At 39.7% G+C, this 14,836-nt stretch overlaps 1 protein-coding gene and 1 pseudogene across 20 annotated transcripts in view; one reads left to right on the forward strand and one right to left on the reverse strand.

Annotated features, from left to right (window-relative positions):
* Window positions 1–14,836, forward strand: part of RGS6 (regulator of G protein signaling 6) — a 570,894-nt gene that overhangs the window by 70,517 nt on the left and 485,541 nt on the right. The gene's annotated exons all lie outside the window — the stretch shown is intronic.
* On the reverse strand, window positions 2,960–3,024 carry LOC140640810 (U4 spliceosomal RNA; annotated as a pseudogene).

Here is a 14,836-nt window from a genome sequence, read left to right on the forward strand (position 1 = left end):
TATATTCAACAGGGTTATTGGCTTGCAAATTTTCTTTTCTTGTAGTATTTTTGTCTGCCTTTGATAGTGGGGTAATGCTGGCCTCTAAAATGAGTTTGGGAGTGTCCGCTCTTCAATTTTTTGAAAGAGTTTGAGAAGGATTGGTATTAATTCTGTAAATGTTTGGTTTAATTCAGCAGTGAAACCATGTGGTCCTATGATTTTCTTTGTTATGAGATTTTTTGATTACTGATTTAATCTCTTGACTCATTGCTGGTCTGTTCAGATTTTCTATTCCTTTATGAATTAGTCTTGGTAGGTTGTACGTGCATATGAATTTATCTATTGCTTCTAGGTTATCCAGCTTGTTGGTATGTAGTTGTTTATAGTAGTCTTTTATGATCTTTTTATTTCTATGGAATCCGCTATGTCTCCTCTTTCACTTCCAATATTATCTGCTTGAATTCTCTCTTTTTTCTTAGTCTAGCTAAAGCTTTGTCAATTTTCTAGCTAAATGCTTTGTCAAGCATTCTCTAGGTTTGTCTTTTCAAAAAATTGTCTTTCCATTTTATCTTTTCTATTATTTTTTGAGTAGCTTTCATTTATCTCCACCCTAATCTTTATTTCCTTCCTTTTGCTCATTTTGGCCTGAGTTTTTTTTTTTTTTCTATTTTCTTGAGGTGTGAAGTTAGGTTGTTTGAAATCTTTGTTTCTTTTAATGTAGGTGTTTATTGCTATACTTTCCTCTTAGAATTGTTTTTTCTGTATCCCACAGATTTTCCCATGATGTGTTTCCATTTTTGTGTGTTTCAAAATATTTTTTGATTTTCCTATTATTTCCTCAGTGATCCATTGACTGTTTAGAAGTATGTTGTTTACTTTTAACATTTGAGAATTTTCCAGCTTTCCTCCTGATTTCTAGTTTCATACCATTGTGGTTGGAATAGATACTTGTTACGATTTTAATCTTATTAAATTTTTAAAAGACTTGTTTGTAGCCTAGCATATGATCTGTCCTAGGGAAAGTTCTGTATGCACTTGAGAAGAATGTGTATTCTGCTGCTCTTGGATGGAATGTTCTGTGTATCTGTTAGGTCTGTTTGGTCTAAAGTGTAGTTTAAGTTCAGTGTCTCCTTATTGATTTTTTTGTCTGCGTGATCTATCTATTGTTGAAAGTGGAGTATAAAGTCCCTTGCTATTTTGGTATTGTTGTTTATTAACTCCCTTCAGATCTGTTAGTATTTGTTTAATATGTTCATGTGCTCAATGTTGGGTGCATATGTATTTACAATTGTTATATCCTTTTGATGAATTGGCCTCTTTATCATTATATAATAACTTTATCTTATTATAGTTTTTGATAAAATCTGTTATATATAAATAAACATATAAATATTTAATGATATAAATGCAGCTATCCCTGCTCCCCTTTGGCTTTCATTTGCATGAAATATCTTTTCTCATTCCTTTACTTTCAGCAATATGTATCCTTAAAGTTGAAGTGAGTCTCTGGATAGGCAATATATAGTTGGGCCTTAAAATTTTTTTTTAATCCATTCAGTTACTATATGACTTTTAATTAGAGAATTTAATCCATTTACACCCAGTGTAGCTATTGATAGATAAGGATTTACTTTTGCCATCTTGTAATTGTGTTCTGGTTATTTGCTAGTTCCTTTGCTCCATTCCTTGTCTCTTGCTATCATCCTTTGTGATTTGATGATTTTCTATAGTGTATGCTTAGGTTTCTTTTCCCCTGTCATGTATGTAATATAGCTTTTGCCTTGAGGTTATTATGAGACTTACATAAAATATAACAGTCTATTGTAAGAGGATAACTTTGCATACAAAAATTCTGCCCCCCTTCTATGTTTTTGATAGCACAATTTACATCTTTTTATATCATGTATCCATTAACAAATTATTATACCTATAGTTATTTTTTTAAGATTTCTTACTTTTTAAAGTAATCTCTATATCCAACGTGGGGCTCAAACTCACAACCCTGAGATCAAGAATCACATGCTCTACTGACTGAGACAGCTAGGTGTCCCATACATATAGTAATTTTAAGTCTTTTTTTTCTTTCAAATTCTTTTCTTTATACCAGACTTAAGTGATTTACACACTACCTTTACAGAATTAGAGTATTCTGAATTTGACTATATACCTTCTTTTACCAGTGAATTATATACTTTTATATGTTTTTATGCTATTAATTAATATCTTTTCATTTCTGCTTGACAAGTCTCTTTGGTGTTTCTTATAAGGTGTGTTTAGTGGTAATAAACTCCCTCAGCTTTTGTTTGTCTGGGAAAGTCTTTATCTCTCCTTCATTTTCAAAGGGCATCTTTGATAAGTATTCTTGGTTGGCAGTTTTTTTCTTCCAACACTTTGTATATGTTATCCTATTCTCTTTGAGCCTGCAAGGTTTCTGCCAAGAAATCAGCTGATAGCTTTATGAAGGTTCTCTTGTATGTAACAAATTTCTTTCTCTTGCTGCTTTCAAGATTCTTTCTTTGTCTATGATTTTTGACAGTTTTATTATATTGTGTTTTAGTGAAGTCTTCATTGGGTTGAATCTGATTGAGGACCCATAAACTTCATGTACCTGGAAGTCTATATCTCTCCCAAGATTTGGGAAGTGTTCAGCCATTATCAGAGGAACTACTTTTTTTTTTTTTTTTTTTTTAGATTTTACTTATTTTTTCTTGAGAGACACACACACAGAGAGAGAGAGAGAGAGAGAGAGAGAGAGAGAGAGAGGCAGAGGGAGAAGCAGGCTCCATACAGGGAGCCTGATGTGGGACTCGATCCTGAGTCTCCAGGATCAGGCCATGGGCTGAAGGCGGCACTAAACCACTGAACCACCCGGGCTGCCCAGAGGAACTACTTCTGTTGGCCACCCAAACTACTCCCAGGTGCCTACCAGTTTACACATGAAACTCCCTTTCCTGACAATAAAGCATTCTAACTGATCCCAATTAGCAATAATCGCGCCTTGGATAAACCTCATTGGCTACGATACTGTCACTGCGCAAAGCTACTAATTGATCCCAAACTATGATTTTAGTCTTCAATCACATGACTCCATAATATGTACCCAATTCTCTGGGCAAACAGACCTGATTCAGACAGCTTGTGCTCTTTTTCTCTTTTGTTTAACCTGTTTTATCTACTTGAAATGTCTTCAGTTTCTCTACCTCAAACCCTCAAAGTCTTCTCTGTCAGAATTCTCTGCATTCCTCAATACTGGGTTAAAATTACTGATTTTTATTTTTTACTTTAAAAAATATTTTATTTATTTATTTATTCATGAGAGACACACAGAGAGAGGCAGAGACATAGGCAGAGGGAGAAGCAGGCTCCTCACTGGGAGCCTGATGTGGGATTCTATCCCAGGACTCCGGGATCATGACCTGAACCAAAGGTGGATGCTCAGCCACTGAGCCACCCAGGTGCCTCCCTCAATTCCTGATTTTTATAGAAAAAGTGACTACCCTACCCCATTTGATTCTTATGGTATTCATATTACTTTCAAGTCAACTATAACCTACTTATTTGTAGGATAGCTTTTGTGAGTGTCTTCTCACTCGGGCTTCATTGGAAGGCCCTTGAGAATTAGGATCTAATTCATTTTTGTATTCCCTGTAGGACGTGCATGGTTCTTTGAACATAATGATTTTCCAAGAGAACTGTTCTTATGGAACCTGATTTTATAAGAAAGGAAATCTCCATTTAAAGCTTTGATATAGATTGAATTGTGCCCCCCCCCACAACAATATTGAAGTCCTGTCTTTACCTCACATTGTGACCTAGTTTAGAAAGTCATTGCAGATACAATTAGTTAAGATGAGGTCATACTGCAATAAAGTGGGCCCCTAATCCAATATGACTGATGTCCTTGTAAAAAGGGAAATTTTGACATACACACACACAGAAAGAGAGAGAGAAAGAGAGAGAGAAAACACAACATGTAAAGATTGGAGTTCTGTTGCCACAAGCTAAAGATCTGTCAGAAACTAGGAGGATAGATGGGAACAGATTTTTTTCCTGGACTGTTAAGAGAGAGCATGACCCAACTGGCTCACTTCTCTAGGCCTCCAGAACCATAAGGCAGTACATTTCTGTTGTTTAAGCACTCAGTTTGTGTTACAGAAGCCCCAGGAAACTAATTCCAGCCTGTATTTTCACCATCCTCAGAACAAACAAAAATGGGGTGTTTTAAATGATCCTTTTCTTGGTAGAACTGAGGGCTGAGGTGGAGTAGCCTGAGAACAAAGTAACCAGAATCTTCTCTATGAATTTGTACCCCTGGTCCTCTGTTCCAGTCTGAGTTTTTATGGACCCTCAGAGCATCTTTAGCACTGGAAATTCAGCAAGTCAGAACTGGGCAATGTTTTATCTTTAACCCTCTTCCTCCTTCATAAGGCTCTCTCAGTTATTACTACCATATTCCTTTCAGTCCCTCTGGCTAAAACCTTTTACAATCCTGCCCTTTTCTTATCCCCAATTTAAAAAATCTAGATTTCAGGTCACCTGGGTGGCTCTATCCATTAAGCATCTGACTCTTGGTTTCGGCTCAGGTCATGATCTCAGGATTGTGAGATCAAGACCTGCATCGGGCTCTATGCTGTGTGTGGAGGGTGTGGAGAATCCTTAGAATCCTTTCTCTCCCTCTGCCCTCCCACCCCTCCTCTAGCTTGCACACATGCTCTCTCTCTTTCTTAAAAAAAAAAAAAAAAATCCTCAGTAGTGATGGCAATAATTGGCCATATTGAGGGGCAGATCCTTAACACTGTAACAAGACCCTCAGTCCTGCCTGATAGCACATGCCCAGCTTTGTTGGCATTGGGGACTGGGACTCTGGCCAGATGAGGTGAGAGCACTGCCCCTCTATCACAGGGATGTAAGTGTAGATTTTCTGATCCTGGGCTGAATCAGACTGAAAGTTTGCATCCTGCTATGTCACTTACTGGCTGCAGGGCAGCCATGGAGAGGCTCCTTAATCTCACTGGGCCTCTGTTTAATAATCTGTAAAGGAGATAATAATGGAACTCACTTCATAGGGGCATTGAGAGAATTAAATGATTTAATGCACATCAAGGGGTGAGAATCTGGCACATGGCAGGTGCTTCATAAATGTTCACTTGTATCATCATACATGCAAGAAAATCTCATTGGCATTTATCCAAACAGCTTGATTATTTTTTTCATAAGGAAGGGCTATAATTAATCCTCAGTTTTTCTTTGCCTTCCCTCATCCCCTACCAGTTTTACACACATTAAGAAATGTGGTGGTAGTTTATACACACATGCTAGGCTGGCCTAGCAGGGAGTTTGCAGCAAAGCTTCTGGGATCTAACTTGGCTGAGCTCCTGGGCCTCTCCTAGCTGTCAAGTCCCCTGTGCTTACCTGTCTTCGATGTTGTTTAGGTTCCGGTGACCAAGGGCACAGCTTGGTGACTCACCTCCCGAGGCCTCTGGAGTTGCCAGGGGGTGCCTCTAATTAGGTACACTGTTGAACATGCAAGTTTTTATCCTAGAGGCAAGAAAGGCTACTGGGAATAGCTGCTTAACATGAAATGCAGGCAGCAAGTCCAGTTGTTAGTTAGAAGGATGTTACCTTTGATTTGAATCATTGGCAAAGCCCAGGCAAGCAAATAGGACCCCAACCCCAGTTGTTTGCATTGTATTCTCCTTATAGGGTCACTCCTAAGCTGAGCTGATTCATTCAGCTGATATTTACTACTGAATTTTCATAATCAATAGGGATTTATTAAGCAATTCCTAAGTGCCAGTTACAGTACTAGGTGTTGATGATAAATGAAATGATGAATAAGACACAGTCCTGCCTATAACAAGTTTGTAGTCTGGTCATTGAGATAGATGGTTGAGCTAATAGTGGTCTTGGGGTTGGGGCACTAAAGATGTGGTATCCCAGAGTGGGGGGGCGGATCCTGGCTTAGCCTGGGGGCAACTACAGGGCCATCATACTTGTCATTTTTGATCTAATGCCTCTATAAGACTGACTTTGGACAGGATAAGGATTGTGACTGTCTTTTTATTGCTGTATCTCCTGTGCTATTTGTGGTTGGCATGTGGTAGAGGCTCAATAAACATTTGGTAAATAAGGCAATAGTATCTAAACTGAGTACTGAAGGATGGGGTGTTAGCAAGGAGGAAAGTGTGTGTTGGGGGGTGGTAGAAGAGTGGCAGTAGGAAATAAAATGGTGAGGAAGGACATCATGGGGAAAGAGTGACATGTACTCCTTGGGAAGGACAAAGATTGGTACTGAAAACTCATATGGTAGGGTAGTATGGAGGCAATTCAAGAGGCGTGGGGAGGGCTGATGGTGAGAATAAGGTGGAATTATTAAAGGTTTTAAACAAGAAAGACTGTTTGGATTTGACATGCATGTTTTAAGGTGTAGGAAGGGGATTGGAGAAGACAGAATGGAAGCAGAAATGCCAATTTGAGGGCTTCTGTAGCAATCTTGATTAGAGATGGGGGTGGCTGGACAAATTACTGACAATAGAGAAGGGGATGGGGATAGATTAAAAAGCAGTTAGGGATGTAGAATCACTAAGACCTGGCAATTGTCTTTAGAGAAGGAAGGAAGGAAGGAAGGAAGGAAGGAAGGAAGGAAGGAAGGAAGGAAGGGCACCACATCTTTAAGGAATGCTAGCATCTTTCACATACTTGATAAACAACAGAAGAAGAGGAGCAGTGGAGAGATAAAACCATGTGTGGACACACTGAGCTTGAGTTGCCTACACGTGGTTCAGTGGGCAGGTGTATACATCAAGGTTAACCTCAGGATAACAATCTGGTACTCAATATACAGGATTAGATGCTCATTAGCATAGAAGAAAAAGGTTTTATAACTTAGAGATCCATTGACGAAATTCAGAAGGCCCATGAACTCAGAAATCACATTGAAGTTTTAATGCACGTGCATTGTTCTGGAGAGCTAGCTTTGTGTCAACCTTTTAAAATAAGTTAACCCTTGATTCTTAGGGCTGTGGGAGCTAGCAGGAGTGATGGGATTGCTCAAGTAGAGTGAGGAAGAAGAGAGCTGTGGGAGCATTGGGATTTTGGGGGTGGGGTGCTGTGCTGAGTCAGCAGTGGGGGTCAGTGTATGAGGGATGAGATGAAGATTTACAGAAAATATTAGCTTTACTGTTTATAAAGTGCTTTCACAGATGCTGTCATTTCATGTCTCAGTAACTCAACTAGATGTTTATCATTTGGTTCCGTGTCAGAGTTCAGTACAAGACACAGAAACTTGGCTATAAATTTTAAACAAGAAAGGATTTAATACAGAAAATTGGGTGCTTACAAAATCACTGGAAGGGTGAGCCTCAGGGAAAAGATTTCCAGAACAAGGTGGAGCCAAGGTAAAAATGTGCCCCTGCCATTGCCATCCCGGCATTGGGAAGCTGGGATCAGAAAGTCCCTGTGGCTACTGCCCTTGCTGCAACTGCTTCTCAACCTACGGAAAGCTGGAGTAAGGCACAAGGACACTGCCGGGGATCAGAAGTCTCATGTTTCCATGAACACTCAAGGAGACAGAAGATGGCCACCATTTTATCTACCTTCTACAACTCCTTGCATGCATGCATGCATCTAATTAGTGGAACCCAATTAACCCCTTTACCCCTAGATTCAGGGAAGTCTGGAAAATATCTACCTCTCCACCTAAAAAAGAGAGTGAATTGGAGGTAGAGGTTTTTCTTTTCCCCTAGGGACCAGATAATAAATATTTTGGTCTTAGCAGGCCATGTGGTCTCTATCGTAGCTACTCAGCTTTACTATTGCAGTGGAAAAGCAACCATAGAAATTACATAAAAGAATGAGCATAGTTATGTTTTAATAAAACTTTATAAAAATGGGCAGTGGGCTGGATTTAGCCTGTGGGCCATAGTTGGCCCACCCCTGAGAAGACAAGTTAATTCTCAATAATTACAATGGGTTCATTTTATAGGCAATTAAGCTGAGAGATTTCGCACCACTTAGCCAGTGTAAATGAAAACATACCCTCATCATTTTGGTTTCAAAGTTCATGCTGTTTTCAGCAAACCTTGATGCTGAGTCCATCCCTTTGAGAGACTTGTGATCTAAAGAGGAGATAAAATGTGCACCTCACTTACAGATGTAAAAGCCCCAAGAATGGTACAAAATGCTTTTGCATACAAAACATGTTTGACAGAAGAAATCAGAATAGCCTTCACTGTGGAAGTTGTTTGATCTAGGTGTTAAAGGGTAACTTTAATAGGTGGAGATGGTGGTGGAGCAGGTGGGGTGCAAAAGAACATTTAAAGTGGAATGGGAAACTTCAAGGCAAGTTTACAAAAACAGCTAGCAATCCAAACTCATCTGAACATTGTGGCCTTCTAGGGTTTTAAGAGAGGAAGACTGGCTTATGGACAAGACAACCTTGGATGTTACAATTAAAAATCTCAATTTAAAAAGCAGAAGCCTTGGTAATTTTTGAACCGCAAAAATTACAGGCTGCAATGTACATGTTACTATAAGAATAGTTATCTGGTATTGTGGTGCAGAACTTTTTGACTCAGAAGCTACGGTCAACAAGAATTCACATAGGAAGTGATTGTAGTATCTTTTCATACAAAGGAAACAATGGACATGAGGGATATCTTGAGCCATTCATGGTACTTGGAAACTTATAAATGTAGGTGGGATAGAGAAGAATGGCTTTGATAGTGAGAAACAAAAATAATAAAACTTGGAAAGCCAGGAGCAGGAGGTTGTTTTTGTAGGAAAGATGGTGGAGGATGAGAGAAATGGACATATGGGGCAGGCAATTGGAAATATGGGCTTGATTTTCAATAGAGAGAGAGGTCGTTGGGAGTTGTTATGTATAGCAGGACAAAGAGCCATAGAGAAGCTTGTGTCTCTGATGGTTGTGAGTAGTAGAGGATTTCCAAAGCAGAAGCCAGGGGACTTAGGTCATCAAGAACCAGGAGAGGCACAGGGACAGGGAAATGGAGTAGGGAAGATAGGTGGAGCATGTTACCAGAGGAGTCAGGGGAGGAGCTGTTTCCAGAAAAAGGAATGGCCAAGAGTGTTGCCTCTACTGGGAGGACAATAAGCATTCATGAAAGGCCACTTGGCTTGGTGATGATGCAGTTGTGGTGGGTGAACCCTGAGAGAGCCTTTTTTTTAGTGTATGGAGAATAAGTGGAGGCAGAAGCTGTGGTCTGTTCACTTGAGGAATTTGATTTGGAAAGGAAAGAGGAGAGAAGATCGGAGATTGAAATTTGTTTGTTTTAAAGTTGATTACTTCTTCAGTGCCCGAACACCATCGATAACCTCACTTGTCAGGATGTATCCTGATGTCTCCCGCTTCCTGACCAGACCTCCCTAAGGAAACGGTGGTTGAAGGAGGAGCACCATCTATTCTCTCTTGATTTCAGGATCCATTTTTTGGTCACTTGTTTGCATCTGACTTGACTTTGCTTTTTGGCTCTGCGGGTGGCCTCTCCTGGCAACCTGTGAGGTAATACACAAATGTGTGCAGTTGTTAAGCAACTGCTTCCAGCCGTGGAGGCTCTGCTAAATTTGGAACACACACGAGTCCCAATCTAAGTCTTCATTCAGCAGTGAAAAAATAAGTCCCTGACTTTGAAATTTCAGAGGTTATACATTTGCAGAATATAAAATCAGTGCGCTGAGGATTTTTGTCTTACCTCACAGGATTCCTTTAAAATCCATTAGAGAATTGCTGTGCAGTGAAGATTGCGTTCCCGCCAGCATCTTTTCTAGAAAGAAACTAGGTATGTCCAAGCTCCAGAAGGAATGGAGTCTCTTACACCAGTGCTTTCTGTGGTACTAAACAAAAACAGAATGTACACAACACCACCACCACCACAAACTCTAGAGTCTCAGATGGAAATGATTTTATCAGTCTAAATTAAGGCTCTTTATTTATTCTAACTCACATTTCCTTTCACACCTTAGTCAGTAGCTTCTACTACGTAATCAGCTGAGTCTCAAGTAGGTTATGAAATGGATGCATGAAGAGGTAACTTGGATTAATATTTTTCCCTCTGTCGAATTCACTTCCTTGCTTTCGTATTTAAACGAAATACAAAATATGCTATTCTCAAAGGCCCTCAGCTGTGCTGCTCTGGAGCTATTTAGAGATTGGAAGTGTTCTAGTCCTCTTTCACATTTGCATAGAACTTCAGTTTTGTTTTTTTTTTAATAATTTTTTAGGGATCCCTGGGTGGCGCAGCGGTTTGGCGCCTGCCTTTGGCCCAGGGCGCAATCCTGGAGACCCGGGATCGAATCCTACGTCGGGCTCCCGGTGCATGGAGCCTGCTTCTCCCTCTACCTGTGTCTCTGCCTCTCTCTCTCTCTCTCTGTGTGACTATCATAAATAAATAAAAAATAATTTAAAAAAATAATTTTTAAAAAAGATTTTATTTATTTATTTATTTATTTATTCATTCATTCATTCATGAGAGACAGAGAGACAGAGAGGGAGAGAGGCAGAGACACAGTCAGAGGGAGACGCAGGCTCCATGCAGGAAGCCAGATGTGGGACTCGATCCCGGGACTCCAGGATCACGCCCTGGGCTGAAGGCAGGAGCTAAACCACTGAGCCACCCAGGGATCCCAGAACTTCAGTTTTTGAGATGTTTAGACATCCATTAATTTCACTGGACCTCATAATAATCTGTGCGATAGGCAGTATGATCATTAAGCCCATCTTACAGATAAAGGAACTGAGATTCAGAGTAGTTAATTAATTAGATCAGGTCACATAGGATGCCAACCCCAGATTGAAGACTGAAGCACAAGTTCCCTAGATTCATATTTATCCATTTTTTTCCCATTGTGCTCCGGGTGGCGTTTTGGACATGAGTGTTTTCTTTCATTCTTAAGTACTTCAATGAATAAGCTGTGTACACCATCATGTTGGTTTCTGGTAGTACATTGATTGTGGAGGGTCAGGAGCAGAAACCACAGACTCTAAATGACAGTTAACCCTTATTGGAGGTTTGGCCTTTATTGAATGAAGAGCTCTTGTTAAGGAAAGGTATGCATTGAGATAAGAGGCTTGCCAATCTTTCAAAAAATGGAAATTTCTGGGCTCCTTGGGGATGGCTGATGATAGTGATTATGGAAGAGTTTGCAGATGTGAAGTACTTTATAAATCCTGGAGGAGTGGCAGTAGACCATGTTTCTGGGGAGATGGATATTTGCATTTGTCATCTTCTGGACATTGCTGCCGTTGGCACCTTCTTGTTTTTATAAACAAGCCTATTTTGCTTCTCTTTAGAAACAGATCTGTTATCTAGCTTCACGGTGGCTTTCTATATGTGTGAGCTGGTGCTCCAGTAAAATGGAACATTTGTACTGCTGCAAAACCGAATTTAGTGACGTTGCCAATATCTTAGCCCTCAAGTAGTCTTTAAATATTCTTAGTCCTGGGAGCTGGCCCAAGAAATTGCTTATTCTTTTCCTCATACCACTCAGCATATAAATCCTGAATTACTGCTGACCAAAGATACGTAAAGTACAAATCAATAAGCATTTTGTTTCTGTGTTGCAGGGAATGAGACGATGAGTGAGAGAAAACCCTTCGATGGGGGTTTCAAATTATTGTCACTGTCCTATGTATTAACAGAGCCAAGACTATTACTTTACTCATTTGTTGACCACTGTGTCATTATGCTGCACTAAAAGGATTTTTTTAGTAGTTTTTTGAAATATAATCCACATACCAAAGATGCACACAGTTAAGGTATACCATGCAATGGTTTTTGGTGTATTAATTTTTTGAAGTCATGGTCAAAGGCATAAAACATAAAATTTGCCATTTTAACCGTATTTAATGTACAGTTCAGTGGCATCAGCTATAACTCAGTTTTGTGTGACCATCATGACTATGTCCAAAGTTTTTTATCACCTCCAACAGAAAACCTTGTACTCATTTAACAATACTGCCACCTGAAAGGATGTTTATGCTTTGATTACTACCTTCAGATGGAGAGATACTGTGCCTGGTTTAATTGATATGGAGTGAGAAGTGGGTGGCAGGGGTTTTAAGAGCTTCCCAGGTGACTCTGAAGAGCAACAGTTTGGGAGTGACTGCCTTGGTCCCTAGGAAGCAGCAGGTCAGCACAGCTGCCACCCCCACCCCCACCCCCCACCACTACCACCACTGTGGGAAGAGGCTGCATTTTGGAGTCAGGGAGTTTTGTGTGTGGTGCAGCCATTTACTAGCTCTGTGAGTTCTCATTTATGTTCTGCTGATAAGACTTTTTTGCTGGCCTTAAAAATAAATATGAATGGAGGTGCATTTGGGTGGGTGGGAGGAGACTTACATATAAATCAATACAAAAATGGCGAACACTTCCAAGAAAATTTGGCAAAAAATGAGAATGCATAATTTACAAAGTTCACATAACTTAAACATTTGAGGATAGCCAAACTGTGGAAGGAGGATATATTGTCTTAACGTATTAATTGCCTCTCGTGTCTGAAGAAATGAAAGTTAAAACTATTTACTTCTAGCACTCACTAGTGGTCTAGGTGGTGGCTGGAGACATTTTTACACTCTTGGTATGTGTACATTGATATGGCATTTGTGGTGGAATATGCATGCAGATTCTTAGGTGAGTCAAATCTAATTCCAGAGGTTTACCCTGAGGAAATAACTGATTGGTGTGTCAAGATGTGTGCATAAAGGTGTAATTACTGAGCCTCGTTGCAATGGTGGGAGTTTGAGAGCAGGACAAATGCTCATTAATAGGGCATTGGTTAAATAATTTATGGTGCATATCTATCCTGAAACTATGTAGTCATTAAAAAAACAATATAGCGTGCATGTATTAACAGAGAAAGATAGCACTGTGTATTTTTAAATGAGAGAAGTGGTAAACAGTGCGAGCCTATTTTTGCATTAAAATCATATTTGCATTGAAAATGACTGTAAGAAAAATACCAGATGTTAGGAGTAAACAGTGTTTTTACCTCATATCCCTCCATAATGCTTACGACTTAAAGAAATCATTACTCGTATATTAATTTTTGTGTTAATTTTATATTCAGGAAAAACAGCCACTTCCAAAAATGACATGTTTCCAAAATTAAACACACACTTCTCCATCCATATGTGCTTATGTATGTGTGTCCACCCTCGTCTCTCCCCGAGTGCTCTGAAAGGGAACAGTCTATAATTTAATTAGCCGTTATCCCTAGAATTGGGGGTCATGGGTGATTTTTGTTTTCTTCTTTATGCTTATTTATACTGCACAAATTTTTATATGATTGTATCACTCTTTCAATGAGAGATAAAAAAGAGGGAGATTTTAATATCTCAGCATGCTTGCCTGGCCTAGTTTTCTATCCACACTTTAAACAAGGCTTACATCTATCTCTTGTAAAGGGTCCTTTGGTTCACATTTCTTTCTCCCTGCCTTCTTATTTAAATAATCATTAGTATGTGTTGCATAGTTGTGTGCCTTACAAAATTAGGGGCATTTATTCTGACTTGCACATTTGTTATCAAGCTGTGCGCTTTCACTTTATTTATTTTTTTTTACCTAAAGTAAATCTGACCTTTAGATGAGGCATTTCCAAGCATAGCATCCATCATCTACCATTATACTTCTGCTTCATCTGTTAAATGGTAATGTGTCCTCTAAAAATATTGATATTAAATTAAGTCATTCCATATTTGCTCTTAGGAAGAACTTTGAGGTTATCAAATTTACCAGGCAGGTAGGATATGCAAAAAGAGAAATGCATGGAAAGCTTCCAGCAGACCAAGGCTCTTCCCTGGGTCTGACAAATTTCATTCATTCCTCTAAGCCCTAAATTAAACCTCACCTCCCCTGTCCTATATTCTTAGCTCCCCCAGGGAAAGCTGGTGCTGACTTCTCCATATGTTTATTATGGCCCTCATTGAATTTAATTGTAAGTAGTTGTTGATGGCTGTCATCCCATTAAGACTTCCAGATAGGTGGCCACCCACCAAGATGGTCCCCAGTGAATCTTACCTCTTGGTATTCATGTCCTTGACAAATAAATTATAATAAAAGTGATGATATGTCATTGCCCAGACTAAGTTATAAAAGACTGAAGTTTTGGGGCACCTGGGTGGCTCAGTGGGTTGAGTGCCTGACTCTTGATTTCCACTCAGGTCATGATCTCAGGGTCAGGAGATTGAGCCCTCGACGGGCTGCCTGCTCAGCCAGAAGTCTGCTTTTTTCCCTCTCCTTCTACGCTGTCCGTACTCATGCCCTCTCTGTCTCTCTCTGAAATAAATAAATCTTAAAAAAAAAAAAAAAAGACTCTGGTTTCTATCTTGGGTTCTTTCTCTTAAATCATTCACTCTACGGAAAACCAGCTCCAATGTTGTGAAGACAGGCAATGTGTGGAGAGAAGCTCATGTGGCAAGGCTGGCCAACAACCACGTGAGTGAGCTTAGAAGCAGGTCCCCCCCCTTGTTGAGCTTTCGGATGCTACACGCCCTACTGCCAGCTTGATTGCAACGTCATGAGAGACCCCAATCCAAAACCATCTAAATGCCTTTTGATTTCTAACCTTCAGAAACTACGTGTAACAATCCATGCTGTTGTTTTAAGTACTAACTTGGAGGTGACTTATTATTGCAGCAATAGATAATTAGTATGAAACTGGTACTGGAAGTGGGGTACTGACATAACAAAAAATGAAAATACGGTAGTGGCTTTGAAACTAGGGAGAACACAGTAGAAAAGCTGTAAGGATTTTGAGGAACGTGTTAGCAAAAGTTTAAAGTGTCCTGAGTACACCATTCACAGAAGTTTGGACTTTGAGGAGGCATAAAGGAAAATGA

Source organism: Canis lupus, chromosome 9 (assembly GCF_048164855.1).
Source record: "Canis lupus baileyi chromosome 9, mCanLup2.hap1, whole genome shotgun sequence".
Lineage (NCBI taxonomy): Eukaryota > Metazoa > Chordata > Mammalia > Carnivora > Canidae > Canis > Canis lupus.